Here is an 18954-nt window from a genome sequence, read left to right as displayed (position 1 = left end):
TAGACACACAACTTCTCCCAAAATATACCTAAACCTAACACAAAACTTCATTCTTTCCGGTTCCATAACTTAAAATCGATAATGGCTCATGGAAAATACGATCATCTGATGCTCCTAAAGCTGACTACGAATTCTCCCTAGCGATCTTCAGAATAGTTTATTTCCTGGAGCTGAACACATGGAACGATATCTCCATACTCACATCATATCACCATCACTCAAACGAGAAGGCAAATCCTTCTCCTATGGTTTACCATCTCTCACCCTTACTTTCTTACTTATAAGCATGATTATAATGTTCTTATTATCTTGTATAAATTACTGACTTGAGCGTCGGAGTACCCGCGGGGAAATTTCCCGGGCCCTCTAACGTAGATCTCCTTGTGTTGTAGCGTAGTCTTAACCCGAACACTTGGACCCAGCATAGGGCTGAACTCGGGAGAGCTTGGAACCAAGCCGACCGGATAGCAAGGCCCGACCCGGATTTGGTGCTTCAACATTGGCGCTCACCGTGGGGCCCCGAGTTTTCAATCCTCAGTGAAATCTCGCGCCCTTTGTTCTAACAAAGCTATCTTGATTTCTAAACCGGATACCAGGTCTTTGTTCTTCACACATGTGATGCTAGGTCTGGATACCCAGGGATTCGTCCCTGGTACAGAGAATTCACATCTTTACCACCTTAGGGTGCCAGGTTCCTACTTTAAACTCGCTTTATTATCACCTGGATGTGATGAATTTGATTCGTACGAGTACAATGTAGGTCCACGGTTTTGCGAGTCAAATCCGAACTCGTTACTTGATGAAAATGGGATTGGTCTTGAGGGTTTAAAGTAGGAAGAATTGGTTTAGGATGGGTAACATGACAAATGTTTTGATAAACGAGTGATTTTTGTGTATGTGTTTTTGAGGGAAGACAAGAATGGAGAATACCCGACCGTATATATGCCAAGGTTTGATGAAGGTGATGGTTGTGTGTCGTGCACGACGATCCAGTCTGAACACGACCAATCATATCTTCAGCACGACGATCCAGTCTGAACATGGAGGATGTTCACACCCGACCGTTTCACAAACCCGTCTCCACCTTCACAATCCAACTCCGTTTTCCTCACACACCCGTTCGACCAATCAGCCCGCCTCCACTCCTCCGGCTCCCTAGGCTCGAACCCACTCAAACACCCAAAAGGCGGGGAATTATTAATATTACAAACCCCATATGCCCCACATAACCCGTAACGGTCACAGTTATCCATCTGTCCCGTCACATAAAGACTCCATTCTTGAAGCTGTTCGATCCACGCAAATCTTTGTATTCTACCATACGGATTTAAAATCATTCGGGTCACAACCGAATTACTAACAAGCTCGTATTTATAATAAAGCTCCCTTTCGTTAAACACAAACCCGAAAGTGTATATATCATTTGGTTTCAAATTCGGCATGCCACTAAACCGCAGCCCGTTCCATGGCTTGGAGTTAAACTACACTTCAGACCCTTTTCGCATAAGAATTTGTGGGTACCCTTCCGAATCAAACCGATTCGTGTACACACCAATAGAAGGATCATCAACACTCTTTCATGCAGTCAAGTACTTGTTTATACCTGATAAAATTAAAATACAAACAAAATTAAACTAGATAGAATAATCTAAGCTAGGGATAAAATATTTTTCTTGTCCCAAATCTTAATAAAATTTTTCATAAGATTATATGGAAAATAAAAACTCATGAACTACCCATAACTAAATACTACTTCATAGTATTAGATATGAGACTCTTAACTTAAGTTGCTTCATACTTGCATATTATCAAAAAATTCTTTGTTTATATGTATGAAGCAACTTAAGAGTCACATATCTTGTTGTATATCTGTAACCACTACACTTAGAATATGAAAAACCTATCAAACATATATAATAGTAATAATCTTTATCAAAACCTTTCACAAAATCGATCCCAAACTTCATGCTTGGTAAAAACGTGTCACCGGGATAATCAAAGCTTTGCCATAAGTAATTATCCGGGTTGAGATCGTTTTCGTTTCTGATCACAAGATTTCCAGTGTCCAGAAGCTGAGCCACAGGGTTATTCACAGTTAGCGACGAGTTAGACGACTACTATACGTTGTTTGTACGGTCAATAACCGTTAATTGTTGAGTGTTAACACTCCTGATGTGTTGTTAAGTGGTGTTTCTCTATTGGCGACCCATACAACTGTTCGAACTGATATTTTGTTGTACCATATGCCGAAGTAGCGGTTGGTTGACAAATTTGAGGGGCTGAAGAAGCCCATTCGGAAGAACTCGTCGTCGGAAACCATGGTTTCGCCATCGCTAATGTTTTGGTTTGGTGTAATGGTGCTGGTTGAGGTTGTGGTTAACAAGAGAGTTGAAATGGTGAAGAAGAATGTGAACATGGGAAGGGGTTTCATGTTTGTTGGCGGGTGGGTTATGATGTGTTTTTGTCACAAAATGTTTGTTTTGTAGTTTAAAAGGTTGACTTTTGGGATGGGTGGAGAGTGATATATCTTTTGGGTTTTTTACCTTTCTTTTTTTTTTTTGATGATCGGTTAATTATTAATATCATCAAGTTATTTTTAAACGTTTTTGTCTGGACTTTCTCACCTAAGCATGCACGTTTGAAGTTTGGCAAATCAGATCAGGTTTGGAATGAATTTAAAAGAAAAAAAAATTGTCACTTAACATTTGATACTTCATATACCAGCTAATTATTTCAGGCTTCAAATTATCTTAGTATTATAAATCCACACAAAAAAAAAATAAATTTATTTCATTTTTAAGTTATCTACACATATTTTTAGCTTTTAATTATATATGATATAACATAGTCGTTTTGAAATCATTGGTTCCACCATAATGGGCTATATCTTTGTTTGGTCAAGTAAACCCACATCTCATTGTCTCTATTTTCCTTTCACATGTTTCCAAAGATTGTGAAAGGATTATAATTCCAAAATATGAACATAATTAATATGACAATTTAAAAATCTGAGAGTTGAATCGTTCAAATCAATTTACACCACAATAACTTAATCAGAATGCAAAATCTTTGACTTTTTGGATTTCAACGGTTGACTTTTGATCAAACTCACTAGATTTATAAAACAATAATTGCAACAATTTTCAAACCCCATCAAGAGCAACGTTGGATACCTTTTGGTCATGTGATGGGTAGTTGATGACCTGTAGTGAAGGGCACTGCAGTGTTGTTTAGCGTTTGACGTTACAAATTTGATGCCTATAACCGACTTTCAAACGTTATACAATTTATATTGGAATTTAAGACGGATCTGTCATTACTAGCGACGGTTCAAAAGATCAATTTTTTTTCTTAAATTTTGCGAATAATTTTAATTGGTCGTAAACATTTAAACTTATAAAAAATATGTCACAAAATATTTGGTTGTATGTCACAAAAATGAGGTCGCTAATCGGTCACAATTTTGTCCTTTGAATCTTGATACCTATAAATTATTAAATAAATAATTTACAAACCCGAGCTCGTGCTTGAAAATTAATAATGCTCGAAGCAAGCCAAGCTAAAACTCAATCTCTACAAGTTAAACGGGTCAAACTCAAGTCTAGTATATCGAGCTTGGGCTCGAATAGGCTTGTTTACACCCTTAACAATAAGATCCCATCTTCCTGTTAGACGCTACTGCAATTACGTGACGAGATTTTTTGGTAGAAAGAAACGGTCGCAAAATTAACAACTTGTAGCAAATTTAGCAAGTTTCTAATTTTTGAAAATATATAGTTTTTTTTTAGTGTCGAATTTCCTTTTCTGTGATATAAAAGGTATCTCAAAAGGTTGAATCACCAAGTCCATTGTAAATATTTATTCACCAAATCAGTCGTGCAAATTTAGAAACAGCAACATCGCTAAACTATGCGGCAAAGTGATTTCCCAGCTTGAAAAGAATAAAAAGAAACTATCAACAAAAGCACATTAGCGACAGATTGTCTTTTTGGATGTCGCTAATGCCCATTTTGCAAGTATTTTGCAGTTGACTAAAAAGTCAACGCAATGTGAAAACTTAAAAAATTGAAACAAAAACTCGACTAGCATGAGCCCTGAAGAGATCATGCTTACGGGATGATAACATCTTTGCAACCATCCAGAAGTGACTAGAGCATAAGAATTGTTTTTTGTAATTATTTGACCAAATGTCATTTTTTTTATCATGGCATGTCACACCATATCTAGAGACTTTTATGAACCTTTGTCTCATTCAATTCAATTCAATTACTAGTAAGTATATAAATACATATTCAACGATTCTAGTAATTAACACTAATATTATCCTTAACGCGTAATTCAAATGTTTTGACTAACAACTATTTATAATCTCCAATTTTATTTTCTTAAACATAATTAAGAAGCTGTTCTTTGAATGATATAAAATATATTATCAACGTATTAGAAAAAAATCGATGTATGTATCATATCCATATTCTTTTATGAACTAGGGGTTTCATTAACTCTTGACGATTGAGGTGTGAGTGAAATGATCCAAATGGGGACTTTGGATTTTAAAAAGTATTAAATGTATGTATAATTTGACATCATGAATTTAATTAACATTGTTAACAAAGAATACATCCAATTAAAAGATCCAGTACATGGATGGTGCATGAATGTAGTAATTACGGAAGAGAAACGAGAGGTTAAGTGGTTTTAAACTTTTTAATAAAAAAAGATATAAAGGTAAATTCATAAAAAAAATAATTAATTGAAAATCTTAGAATTGAAATTAGGGAATGTAACTAGAACTGAAATTGAGATTTTAATTATTTTTATGTTGGTCGACTGAAAATGATAAAATGTCTTTGCACATTTGATCATGTGCGGGCTAAAACGTCTTCACACAATTGTAATGCTAGGTCTAAAATTTAGAGGCGATTTCATATATACCCATCCAAAATTCATCTCGGTGAGTCGTTATTCTTTCTCGCATTAGGCATGCATGAATGTTGGTAAACGAAGTAGCGGGCATAGGGAAAGAGATTGGGCGTGATATAATGTAAAGGTAAAATTTTGAACTAAAAAACATAATATGATAACACACCGTCTAATTAACATTCGAGTATATCACACATAATCTACTTACATACCATGAAACTAGCATGAGTTTCTACCACCAAACACAACCAGTGGAAACCCTGAGATGCAGGATACAACTGCAACTCATATATCCTGCATAATCCAAACACAACAAAAAAATGACTAGTTAATTTCACCTCGAATTTGCACAATGCAATGCCTTCTAGATATCCTGCATAATGTATATAAACGGTGGACACATAAAAAAAATAACAACTATTTGGAAAGCCTAAAACTGTATGCAGAACCATAAAGATATAAGGTTGGTGGAATGTAGTGAGCAATTTTATAAACTAACAGACAGATTTACCTATAAATGAAAGATTCACACGTCAATATGCTTCTGCCAAAAAGCGGAAATAAAAATGTGAGAAAAGGAATCATACAACGCAACCAAATAGGCGTATCCAAAACCCAACTCTAGCATGACCGAATGTCTACATACAGTAACTAGAATGTGAATAACTATAGATTTTTCATCAATAAGAAAATGACTTGATACTATATTCACTGCAGTTAATTCTTGCATCGAGATAGTCAGATGACCATTGTAACAAATTATGATCTCGATGTGATAAACTATTCATACATGGGCATATCCTAGTTGTCAAGACCAATTTACTTAATAATGCTTTGAATTTGGCTATGTTTTATCTCTTATGTCTTAACTCGTAAAACAGGTAAAAGCTAGCTAGAAAAGAAAGACAAATTGGCCTAAAAGGTCAAAAAGTTAAGATTAAAGATAAAATGAAATTATTACCTAACAAACAAACCTACCCAGTATATCCCACATACGGCAGGGTCTGGGTAAGGGCACACCATTCCTCTAACTGTAAAAAATAAAGAGGTTGATTATTACCTAAATATCTAAATTTTGTATCACATTTATCACACTATTGTTTGCTCTTCAAAAAGCAAAAGACAAAGAGGTTTGTATGGATAGAGGCTTTGTCCGGAAAATGTGGTAGTTTAAAGTTTCCTTTTGCTAAACTTGTCGAATAAGAAACAGGACTAGAAAAACAACATCAAGATCTGTGGAAATATATGAGCTTAATGGGGAAAACAAAACCCTCATCCTCACGACTTACCAACTAAAGGCACCCTTGCCTTTTTGAAAAAAATTCTAAACAACCAACCCTACATGGCTTGCGTTATAAGACCATCAGCCCCCATTGATTTCATTCAGGCACAAACAGGCACCAACATAGAATATGCACATCAATATCTGAATGAAACTGTAGCTCACTAGCACTTCACAAAATTGGTAGATTATCGTCCCTCTTGTAACGGAGATAATGACCAACTGGGAGCATTTCATATACCCCCCCTCGAATCTTTCATAATTTCATATATAACTAGGCACCCAGCCAAACTTATCGCTAGCTCGTATACCCTCAAAATTCTAACCGAAAATTCTTATGTCGGGTGCACATTTCGGTAACGATTTTTACCTATTCTCTTCATCGTCTAGAAATTTTAACAAGTCAAGGCAAATGTTATGTTGCACTATCATGAAAGAACCTATCTTCATAGATCTTCACATTAGCAAAAAAGAAAATGTATGCACCACCATAAGAGTCAAAGGCTTGTGCCTAAGAGCCCAGGCGAGGCAAGCCGCCTTGTGGTCATCAAGGAACCCTGACAGAGTTCCTGCAAGATTCATGCCAACATCCAGTCTGAACATGGCTGGACAGCTAAAACTAGTCTGAAATTTCAAAATATTGCCTTAAAACTAGCCTAAATTAGCATAAACTAGCCCTAAAACATGTCTAAAACCCCTAAAATTCTCCTTTTTATACACAAGCTGATTCAACTTGCAAATCATCATCAACTCATGTGATGAAACACATCTGGTTTGGGGTCCTCATAAACTAGCTCACAAAAATCATTAGATTCATAGTCAGTATCAAATGAGTTACAAACATAGGGAATTATGCTAGTACATTCTTCGATGACTGTTTCTTTCTTCAAGATAGTTACTTGATTTCCAGATTTTGGCTTCCAAAGGAAACCATGTGGTTCAAAACCATTTTTCCGCATAAATTTCTCATCTCCAGTGAGTACATCTGATTTCTTTTTATTGAGAATTTTCTTCTTAAGCTTGCTTCCTTTTTCACAACTTGTTAACCTTTCATTGTCAACAGTTTTTTTTGAGTTTGAGACTTAACAGATTTTATTCTGTTTAGTTTCTCAATCAATGGATCCTTTTTCTTGTCATCCACCTCTCTTTTCTTTAAAAATGATTCTTCATTATTGACTTGATCTTCTACTATCTTCTCACCTTTGCTCAAATATTCATTGTATATTCTTTTGTAAAATGAAAAGTACATTCCAAATTATGTATGGTCAGGGACATGAAATGGTTCAGGAATGAACCTTTCCTGGCATGAGTCAGTGTGACGAGCATATACATCACAGACTTTGCACCAAACTTGTTCTTTGAATTTTTCACTTGAGTTACTTTTCTTGTTCTTTCACTAGGTCTAGGTGGATCAACTCAAATAGTCTTCTGATGAGTGACGAGACCATTAAAGTTGATTGGAAATGACAAAAATTGCTTAATTTTTGTTTCTTCTCTTGACATTGTACTCTTTAGAAAGTTAATTTTCTCCATCTTGATTGGGCTATCTTGTTTATCACTTCCTTGTCTTGACCATCTTCTAATGTAATCGTCCATACTTTCCACCTCTCCAACATCAAATAGTTCTTGATTAGAGAAAACTGGATAAACAGGAAGAAATAGATAATCTTTTTTGATGGTTTCTTCGTTTTTCTTGTTGTTATTAACATTTTTTCATTTTGGTGTCACTTTGATTGTAGATTTTTCCCTTGGATCCACCACATAGATCAAATGTTCTATGTTCCCTTCTCATTTATTCATGGTGTTTCTTCATTTTAGGAGTAATCTTAGGTAACAATGGAATATTGTCCTTTGACTTCTGTTTACTCCTTTTCACTTCTTTTAAGCTTTCATAGCTTGAACATTTGTCACTTGATTCACTCAAATCATCCTTATTCAAACAATCATCCTCTTGTTCTTCCAAATAAACTTGTACACCAACAGACTTTTCAACAAATCTTTCTTTTGCTTCAACAACCTTCATCACATACTCACCCTTGTCATCAACCTCAACCATTTTGTAGTTATCAACAAACTATTTTCTATCTTTAAATACATCTCTAAATTGATCAAGATAAGCACTTCTCTTTTCCTTGTTCACCTTTAATGTGTAATTATCATTGAAGGTGGAGGAACAACTTTGTACTTATCCTCCCCTTTGATCTTCTTCAACTTTCCACAAATATTTCCAGTAAATACTTTTGAAAATCAACCTCAACTTGAAGGTGAGTGTTTTTCAACTTCTCATCAAGATACATTTTCTTTAAACCTTGAATTTCAGTGGTATATCTTGACTGAATGTTGTAACTCTCCATACAGTCTTGTTCCAAACTTTTGATTTGGTTTGGATATGTTAGCTCACTCATTTCATAAACATTTATCATGCTTTGTTTCTTAAAGCACTCACTTGGCAATTTACGAACTTCCTTTCTCAAAGAATCATTCTTTTCAAGTAATTCAAAATTTGTGGGATTTGAATGTACCTGAGATGAAGAGGACTCAACTTCATTTCCAAACTTTGCCATGAATGCCACCTTAGCCTTTTCTATATCTTTAGCATGGTTGCTCCAGTAAAATACACCATTTTGTTATGGTTGAGCTAGGGCAACATTTCCTTGATTTCTTGGCTGATTGGCATTGTTTCTATTCTGATTGGTAGGAGCTTCTGGAGGGACTTGTTGGTTTCTCTGAAATGGTGGTTGTTGTGGGATTATTTGTTGTTGAAAGTTGTTGTTGTTGTTGAATTGTTTTTGTTGGCCTTTATTCTGATTTCGGAATTGGAACTGGTTTCTTTGTTGGTTATTGTTTTGAAACTTCCTGACTGGTTGCATTCTCTTGAAAAATGTCCTGATAGTTGACAACTATAGCAAATTTCTTTGGATTTATCATAACCAATTATGTCATTTGGTACAGAAACTAAAGACCTACAAATTCTGTTGTATAGTCATTTACTCCTCACAACCAACATGGCAGCTCGCCACTTAAGATCCATGTCCTCCAAATCATCAGCATCAATGTGTTCAAGATCTTCTTGCTTGAAACTTTTGTGAATTAAATTCTTGGCCACAAATGCATTGTAAGAATTAGTGAACATTGAGAAGAGAGCTTGATAATCATTTCCATGATTAATATTTCCAGCAACACAGGGAGCATGTCCACTTGTCATTGATGATGTATCACTATCATCCATCAATTTAACATTAAATCTTGACTACCCACTTTGATTGCTAGACTGACCAGCAACAAAAACTCTCGGAGTTTCAACATTAAACTCAGTTGGTTATTCAATTATAGGGACTTGTTGTTGGTTCTTTGTTGATAGATTCCCCATAGGTGCATTTAGAGCATTTGATAATTGGAATCTTGGCTTATCTTCCTTGATCATATGATTCTCAATCATTTCATGTTTAGCAGCTTGTAAGAAGCAGATAACATCATCAAGCTTGAAGGTTGGGAAATTTGCCTACTCCTTGATGAATTTGCTTGCAGTGTACCATTCTCCAGACAAAGATGACAATAGCTTCTTATTTAGATCAAAACATTTAATTTCAAGGTCAGTGGTTCTGATTTCATTGATAATAGAAACAAACCTTTGCAAAACATATTTCAACCTCTCTCCTTCCTTGAACTTGAATCTATCCAATTGTTGCTTCAATCTGTCATTCTTGATGCCTATAAGCTCAGTATTTCTTTCAAACATCTCCACTATGGCATCAAACATAGCCTTTGCAGTAGTGTGATGAGCCACACTTGTCAAAATCTTCCAAGACAGACCATGTTTCAGCATAGACAGTGCCCTATCATCCTTCTTTCTCATCTGTCTTTCCAAGGTTCGATTATTGGCCATGCCATTAGAAACATACGGGCCATTTTTAATTGGGCCAACAGAAACATCGTTATAGCACACAACTGCTTCAAACAGAACCTTCCACTTAATTTAATTCTCCTGTCATAACAATCTCGGAATTTTGTTAGTTGGCACTTATTGATCATCCATTACTCCAAACATGTTTTTGGTATTTTGAAAATGTTTTAGAAATGAAAAATTACTTAAAACAGCATATCTTTAGAAAAACAACCAGATCTATGGATGAAATTCTCAGATCTGATGAACCTGGATGGATAAAGTCAAGATCCAGACACCAAAGAAAAGTAATCAATGTAAATATGAGAAAATAGAACTTTTAAACCTCAATAAACAACAGATCTGAGAAAATGAAAAACAGAGCAGCTGATGTCACAAATCAATGGAATAGTGTTCAGCTGACATTATTCTTCATCTTCAAAATCAACAGAATATTCAGTAAGAACTCACAATCAGCAAAAAATCTTCACAAGTGCAGAGACGAAGCTCACTTGTAAGGACCGATCATTCAACCACAACAATCAGTCTCGTAACCAACAACAACGTGTTTACAAGACGGTTACTAGTTCTTCTCTTGTGAAGATCCAATGAACATTAAAGGCGGAATCAATAATATTCAAATTGTTGCTAAACAAACACACAAAGTAACTCAAAAGATTTCCTTTAATATTGTGAAGGATACAATGAAAATCGTTAAGGTTTCTAGGTGGAATGTTTGTCTTTGTGGCAGCTTTCCGTAGAAAGATATTCTTTTTCAGAAAGAGACAGCCGTCAAATCATGATATTCGCTCTATGTCCATTTTCATAAACGTGCCCTAAAGTTTCCTTAAATAGGCACACTGACATCTTTTAGAAACCCTACTGATTGGTACATAACATATTCAAAAATATTACAAGTGTAAACAGGTCTTCGAGTAAGCTTGTAATCTTTTATCCTTGTCGAGCAGACCTTGTATTCACAAGTATGCTTGGAACAGTTCTAAGAATAAGCTTTATTTAGAATATTTTCCAAAGAAAATATTCTTCAAGCAGACTTCAATCTTCATAATATTACCAAACTTTGCTCGATAATAATAACTTCCTTCAAGTTTTCTTGGACCACTGTATATTACTAAACCTTGCTCGATCCACCAAAATACTTGGTTTTAGCTTGATTTAGTCAATGGTTTGCTCTGAAACAAGCCTCACTCGACTTGAAGAACAACCTTTTTTTTATGAAGTGTAGTTTTCTCGAACTAACACTTAGAAGACTTCTAGAAGATAACTTTGCTCGTTAAGCAAAATACCTTGCTTGAATAAGTTTAGGCTTGCCCGAAGTGCTAAGTTTGCTCGTTTTCCATACATAGCCATTTTCTGAGAAGGTTGAGAAGATTGCAATCTTTCCATTGTAGAAACTTGATCCCAACATCTCAGATAGCTATGAAGTGAGCTGACTTGGTCAAAAGATTAATAATTACCCAAATTCTATCATTGCGGCTTTAAGTCGTTGGGAGTTTGGTAATGAATCCATAGTTATTCCTTCTTATTTCCAAACGGGTATATGAGGTTGCTTGAGCAAAAAAATTGTTTTGATGATCGGCTTTAACTTTAGAATACGTGAGAAAATTGGATACATAAACCGTGATATCTTTCTTCACTCTCGGCCACCAAAACATGGGACAAAGATCGGCAAACATTTTATCTGCACGGGGACGAATAAAGTGTAGTGACTTGTGAGCTTCATTGAGGACAAACATGCGATGACCATCACGATCGGGAACCCATAGACGGTTCAAATAATAGAGTAGGCCGTTATCTATGGTTTCGAGTTGCAATTCGACGTCACACAACATCTCGTCGTATAAGCTTCCTTCAGCGACGGAGATGTATTAAGCATCAAAGATGTGGTATTGAAGGTCCTATTGAATGGTGACACAAATGAGCAAGATGGATTTAATGTGATTCTTACGACTTAGAGCATCAGACACGACATTCTATTTCCCGGGGTGGTAGAGAATTTCGCAATCGTAATCACATAAAAACTTGGCCCATCGCATATTGAGTCCTTTTTGGTCGAAGATGTGTTGCAAGCCTTTATGGTCGGTTAAGACCACACACTTCATGCCATAAAGGTAGTGCCTTCAAATCTTCAAGGTAAACACAACCGCACCAAGTTCGAGATTATGCTTCGTGTAACTTTTCTGGTGAACCTTGAGTTGATGCGGGGCTTAAACAAAGTCCTTGTCTCGTTGCATAAGAACACAATCCAGACGTCCAACGGAAGCGTCACAAAAGACTACGAAATCGTCCTTGCCTTTGGGGAGTGCAAGGATCAGAGCATTGCGAAGCATGTACTTTAGAGTTTGAAACGCTTTTTCTTGATCGGAATCCATTCATAAACTTTCTATTTGTGGGTTAATGTGGTGATGGCTGAAGCAAGTTTGAGAAGTTGCAGATGAAAATACGGTAAGATCCCGCAAAACCAAGAAATGAAAGAATCCCCATTGGAAAAACCGTGTCATCCAGTTTTTAACGGTTTCGATTTTAGCGGGATCAATATTAATGCCCTTTTTGTTGACGACGTGGCCCCATAATTGAACTTTCTCTAGCCAAAATTCGCATTTCGAGAATTTTGCGTAAAGTTGTTCTTTACGCAAAAATTCAAGAATAGCTCATAAATGATCATTGTGCTCAGTCTTAGATTTGGAATATATCAAGATATCGCCAATGTAAACAATCACAAACTTGCCTTGGTAAGGTTAATAAACATGGTTCACAAGATACATGAAAACTGTGGGTGCATTGGTTAACCCAAAAGGCGTAACTCAGAATTCAAAGTTACCATAATGATTATGAAAAGTGGTATTGGGTATGCCATTTTTGTGGATACGAAGTTTATGATAACTCAAACGAAGATCGATCTTAGAGAAACATGCGGCTCCTTTAAGTTGGTCAAAAAGGTTATCGATGCGCAGAATAGGATCATAGTTCTTGATGGTGAGCTTATTGTGCTTGCGGAATAAATGCACATACGAAGAGTACCATCCTTCTTCTTGACAAACAAAATGGGTGCGCCCCATGGACGAACTTAGGCGAATGAAACACTTGTTAGTGTGTTATTGGATATGGTTTGAGAGATCTTGCATTTTGGTGGTGCGAGTCGGTAGGGTGTTTTGGCTTCAGGGCTTGCTCCGAATATAAGGTAGATGCGGAACTCCTCTTTACCAATAGGAGGGAGTCCAGAAATGTTATCGGGAAAGTCTTCGAGGAAGTCGTGGACAATTGGGATGTCTGAAAGTTTCCTTTCTTGATGGAATATCGTCGTAACGTGGGCTTAAAAGGCGACGTATTCTTACGTATGCAACGTTGGGCTTTGAGGCATGACCTGAGGATAAGCTTAGGGAAGAGTCTTTCACCCGGAACACAAAATTTTGGCATGATGTAGGCAGAGCCAATCCATATTAACGATGATGTCGATGCTACCTATATGCATAGGTATTAGATCGATAAAGAACTTTTGCTTATTAGGGGTGAGGGAGCAATAACGAATAACGGACTCGATAACAATCGAGCTACGATTAGCTATCTCTACCATAAAGGGCTTAGAAAATTACTACGGGGCATATCAAGTATATATTCAAAATCCAAATAATTAAAACTCCTATCGGCCCCCAAATCAAATAACATCGAAGCATGGTGATTGTTAACTAGAAACGTGCCATTCACTACATAACTTGAGTTTGGGGCTTGATAAGCATTGATGGCATAAGCTTGCCCTTGATTTCCATGAGGTACTTAGGCATGAGAAATTGAATCTTTATGAGTTGAGGCTTGAAGAGTTGGGACGACCATGAGTTGGACTTCAGGAGTTTGGGGAGCCATGAGTTGGGGCACTTGGAGTTGGTAAGCTTTATCTTGGTAGGTTTGGGAGGTGTAGTAGTGTAGAGGTGCAACATGGACTTGGTGGGCTTGAGTGAGTCAAGGAAACGCATTGCGAAGGTGATTTGGTCACCACATTTATAGCGAGCCCTAACGGGAGTGATAATCGAAACACGGGGTATGGTTCGGTTAGGTGGATTTGATGGTGCAAACCGTAGTGGAGTGGCTTGCACACGAGGTGCTTATAGATAATATTGGTATGTATGGCCAAGATCAATGAGGTTAGGCCTACTTTTATATGTATGGCCAAGATAAATGAGGTTAGTCCTAATTCTAACTCAACTGTGTCAGAGATAACAACTTCTTTGTTAAATTATTTGAAACTGTGATTTGTGATACTTGTGAAGAATCTAAGTCAAAATACAAATTGATTCATGCTCAAAATGAATCACTGCTGAAAGAACTTGCTTCAATCAAAGATAACTATACACAATCATTGGATTTACAAAAGAAATTTAAAACTAAAATTGATGAATTGTCAAATAGTAATCACGACTTGAAAGCCGAAATTTCAGGAAAACTGATTATCAATGATAAATAGTTCCATGAAATCCTCAAGCAAAGAACAAAAATAACTGAGCTTGAAAATGTAGTTCTTGAGTTGAAGTGTAAGTTATACAAATTTAGAAATTCATCCTTTTTGTTAAATGAAGTAATAGAAGTATCTGGTAAACAAAAGGGATTTAAAAATGGTTTAGGCTTTGTTGAATTTCCTCCACCATTTCATATATTCACAAAATCCGTATTCTGGAAACAAAGAAGTTGTTATCTCTGACAATAATTCAAATGTTTCTTCATCTAAGAACAGTAAACTAGTAATTAAAATGGAGACACCTAAACAAAGTGAAAAGAAAATTTTACTGCTCACTTATCAACTCGAGGACTTCATATTCAAAGCAATAAGGTTTTTGTTGAGGAAGTTATAATTGAGGATGTAATTGAACCTGGAGTTATACACAAGGAACAACACATTCCATGTGATAATCACATTCTATGTGATCTTCAAGAGTTTGAGGAAGCTGTGTATGGTTCAACTATATCTAAAATGAATAAGTTACAATCTTTAAAGGTTAAACCCAAGAGATCAGAAAAACCAAAAATTTCTGATGAGGATTTGATACGTTTCATCTGTCCTACCCTTGTTAATGTAAACACAGGTTGTGTGTTTAAATTAAAAGGTCTTAGAAAAGTTTTCAGTGAGAAAGACATTCTGCTTAATTTGATCAAACCAGAGTTGATTGAAAGTGTCTTTCAAAATGAAACATCAAATCTGAATGATCTTGAACAAGCATTTGCAAGATCTAAGTTATAAAACATCAAAGCTTTAAATCTTAATCTATAACAACATCTTAATTCTGTTAAAAAGTTCAGTTTGTTAATTCTATGGTGACTGACACTTTACAAAGCTTTTTGGACTGTTTAAATCTTGACTTTTACATGAAAAAGAAAGATGTTACGTTTGATGATTTGGATATGGTAAATGTCTTGAATATTTCTAGTCAACCTCCTGTTGAACAATCTTATATCCAACCACAGCGTGCGCTCAAATATATGAGAACATGTTTCTTATGTGGCGAACGAGTGCATGTTTTAAGAAATTGTGGATCGAGGAAAGTGAAGAATGTTAATCCGGTGTCCAAGGAACAAACCAAACCAGATCCTGTGATAAAGGAAATTATTAAGAGACCATTGTCTCAGGTTGATGTGACTCAGATTTTGTTTCAAAATATGAATCCACGCAAGGTGATTCATGTTTATGAAATGTCAGTTAATTAAAGCCCAAATTGTTTGTTCCAACACAACCAATTTGCAAAAATGTGAACACAAACGTGGTTCAAGATGCGTATCTAAGACGAAAGTCTAAGAGACCCATGACATATTCACAAGCGTCTAAACCACATTTGGACTCTGTTAAGATTAAACCTTCTACTGAAGTGAATAAGGTTCCCAAGACTGAGGCATGGGCTGCCTTTTTGATCTATCATGTTTCTCGTATATGCAGAGCTTTATCCAAGATTGTATCAGGTGAAAATTGGATCATGGATAGTGGATGCTCTCGTCACATCACCAGAAATATTGATTTACTAACCAATGTGACAAGGTGGATCACAATTGGTTGAGTGTTTCTCAAATTTGTAATAAAAGTACACCACCATGTTCACCAACAAAGAGTGCATATTACTTAAACCAGGATATGTCATTCCATAATACATGGTTGTTAGGCGATATCCTCAGTTGAATAACATTTATGTACTAATTATAAATACTAACGCGTTGACTTCCCCATCTGTCGAAACATGTTTTGTCTCTAAGGCAACTAAGAAAGACTCGATTCTGTGGCATAGATGTATGGGTCACATTCATGTCAGAAAGATAAACTATCTAATGGAAAATGATTTGGTGGATGGGGCTTCCCTAAAACATTTCTAGTTGACTGATCACTGTGTTGCATGCAAGAAAGCCAAACAGAAGAACAAGTCGCACCTGACGAAGTTATATAATTCCATTAATACTCCGCTGGAACGACTTCATATGGAATTGTTTGGTCCTGTTATTTGTGCGAGTATTGTTGGAGACTGGACTGTTTAGTCATGACCGTTGATTATTCTAGGTACTCGTGGGTGTTATTTATTAGTTCTGATCAAACACCGGATCTTGTCCAGAACTTAATCACAAAGATCGAATCACTTTATAAACACAAGGTGAGATGTATTCAAAGTGATAATGGTACGGAGTTCAAAAATACTCTATTGGACTTCTTTTGTATTTAGAAAGGAATCCATCAAGAATATAGTGATCCAAACATACCACAATAGAACGGTGTTGCTGAATGGAAGAACGAGACATTGATTGAATCAGCAAGAACAATGCTTGTAGATTCAAAAATTCTTGTCCCATTTTGAAGGTTGTGAACACTGCTTGCTACACGCTTAATAGTACTCTAACGGTTAAGAAGCTCCAAAAGACGTGTTATGAGCTTCTGAACAACTGCAAACCAACTTATTGTTCTTAGAACCTTTCGGTAGTCCTTGCACGATGTTAAAACATGATGCAATTAAATTCGAGGAGAAGGCTATTGAAGGTTACTTCTTGGGCTATGCATCGCCTAAGAAACGTGTTTTCAACTTCTCTTCGGGTTGTGTGGTAGAATGGTACCATGTTAATTGCCAACGATACACAACACCTCATGCTGGAAAGGGTCCTGATTGGATGTTCGATTATGAGAGTTTATTTAATTCTTGTACTCCCATAGTTGATCTCCTGGATGAAGACTTGGTGCGTGCTTACTTGGAAGATCAAATGTTTTCCACACCGAGGGCTTTTAATTATAGTGATGCAGCTCAAGATGATCATCCTGATACTTCTGATGTTATTTCTTTATCATTAGATGATGGTTATTTTGTTGATTCTTCTTCTGCACCCTTTACGGATAATCATGAGATTGGGGAATCATCCCATGATGCTAAAGAGAATCTCGCTAACTTTAGTGGTCATGTTGTTGTGCCTGAGAATCCGACACTTCGGATTCATATGTATCATCCTTTGGACAACATCATTGGTGATCTTGATGCTGGTGTTCAGACACATCATCAGATAGCTAGTGCAAGTGATTCTAATGTATTATGTGCGTATGCTGATATGCATTACAACATATACTTTCTTGCTATCTTAAATGGAAGCGAAAAGTGTTCGTATGGCGCTTGAATATTCGTCTTGGGTTGAAGTAATGCAAGAAGATTTGCAACAGTTTAATAGACTGGGTGTATAGGATCTCATTGATAAACCTGATCGGGTTAAGAAGCCTATCCCGACTAAATGGGTTTCTAAGTGTAAGAAGGATGATCATGGTGTGGGTCATCGTAAGGAATAAATCGTGTTTTTTCGTGCAAGGGGACATAGATTACACTGAAGTGTATGCTCTAGTTGCAAAACTGGAAGCTATACGCATATTCTTGGCATGTGTAGCTTTCAAAAACATTAAGGTATATCAATTGGACGTGAAGAGTGTGTTTCTTAACGAGGAACTTCATGAAGAGGTGTTCATGAAACAGCCTCCTGGTTTTGAAGATCCGGACTATCCAGACCGTGTTTATCGTTAGAAAAAGGCTCTTCTGGTCTACACCAAGTCCAAGAGCTCGGTACGGCATGCTAGCTGACCATCTTACAGATAGTGACTTCAATCGAGGGACTGTGGATTATACCCTATTCTACAAGACTGTTGGAGAAGATTTGCTCCTCGTCCCGATTTATGTCGATGACATCATATTTGGCTCAACAAACGACAAGCTGTGTAAGGACTTTGAGAAATCAATGCAGAAAAAGTTCGATATGAGCTCGATCAGGGAGATGAATTTCTTCTTAGATTTGTAGGTTCATCAGTATGGAATTTTCATTCATCAGACGAAATATGTGAACGACGTCTTGAGATGATTCAAGACGACTACCAGAAAAGTCCTTCTACTCCTCTTCCCGTGGGTCACAGTTTGTCACTGGACGAATTAGAGGATACCATTGATTCGACCCTGTACCGAGCTATGATAGGTTCTTTAATGTATCTTACTGCTTCTCATCCTGATATTTTGTTTGTTGTTTGTTTATGTGTCATGTACCAATCGAGTCCCCGCGTGACTCATATGGCGGTGGTTAAACGTATATTTCACTATATGAGGGGTAATCCTGAGATCGGATTATGGTATCCCAAGGTGATAGCTTTGATCCAACTATGTTTTCAGATTGGGCTATGGAGGATGCAAGATCAACTTCAAGTCAACTACAGTGGGTTGTCAATTTTTAGGAAGTCGGCTTGTTTCCTAGGAGTGTAAGAAGCAGGCAATGGTCTCCACTTCAACCGCAGAAGCCGAATACGTGGCAGCCTCGAGTTGCTGTTAACAGGATCCAACAACACTTGCGGGATTACGGTTTGAAG

At 36.6% G+C, this 18954-nt stretch overlaps 1 pseudogene; it reads right to left on the bottom strand.

Moving 5' to 3' along the window:
* Positions 1 to 1016: 1016 nt before the first annotated feature.
* LOC143607720 (G-type lectin S-receptor-like serine/threonine-protein kinase At4g27290 pseudogene) lies at positions 1017 to 1442 on the bottom strand (annotated as a pseudogene).
* Positions 1443 to 18954: the final 17512 nt, after the last annotated feature.

This window comes from Bidens hawaiensis, unplaced genomic scaffold (assembly GCF_021521415.1).
Source record: "Bidens hawaiensis isolate Kalapana, Puna unplaced genomic scaffold, B.hawaiensis_p1.1 tig00085822_1, whole genome shotgun sequence".
Taxonomy (NCBI): Eukaryota; Viridiplantae; Streptophyta; class Magnoliopsida; order Asterales; family Asteraceae; genus Bidens; species Bidens hawaiensis.
Note: the sequence above shows the minus strand (reverse complement) of the source record. Positions and strands in the feature narration are given on the sequence as shown.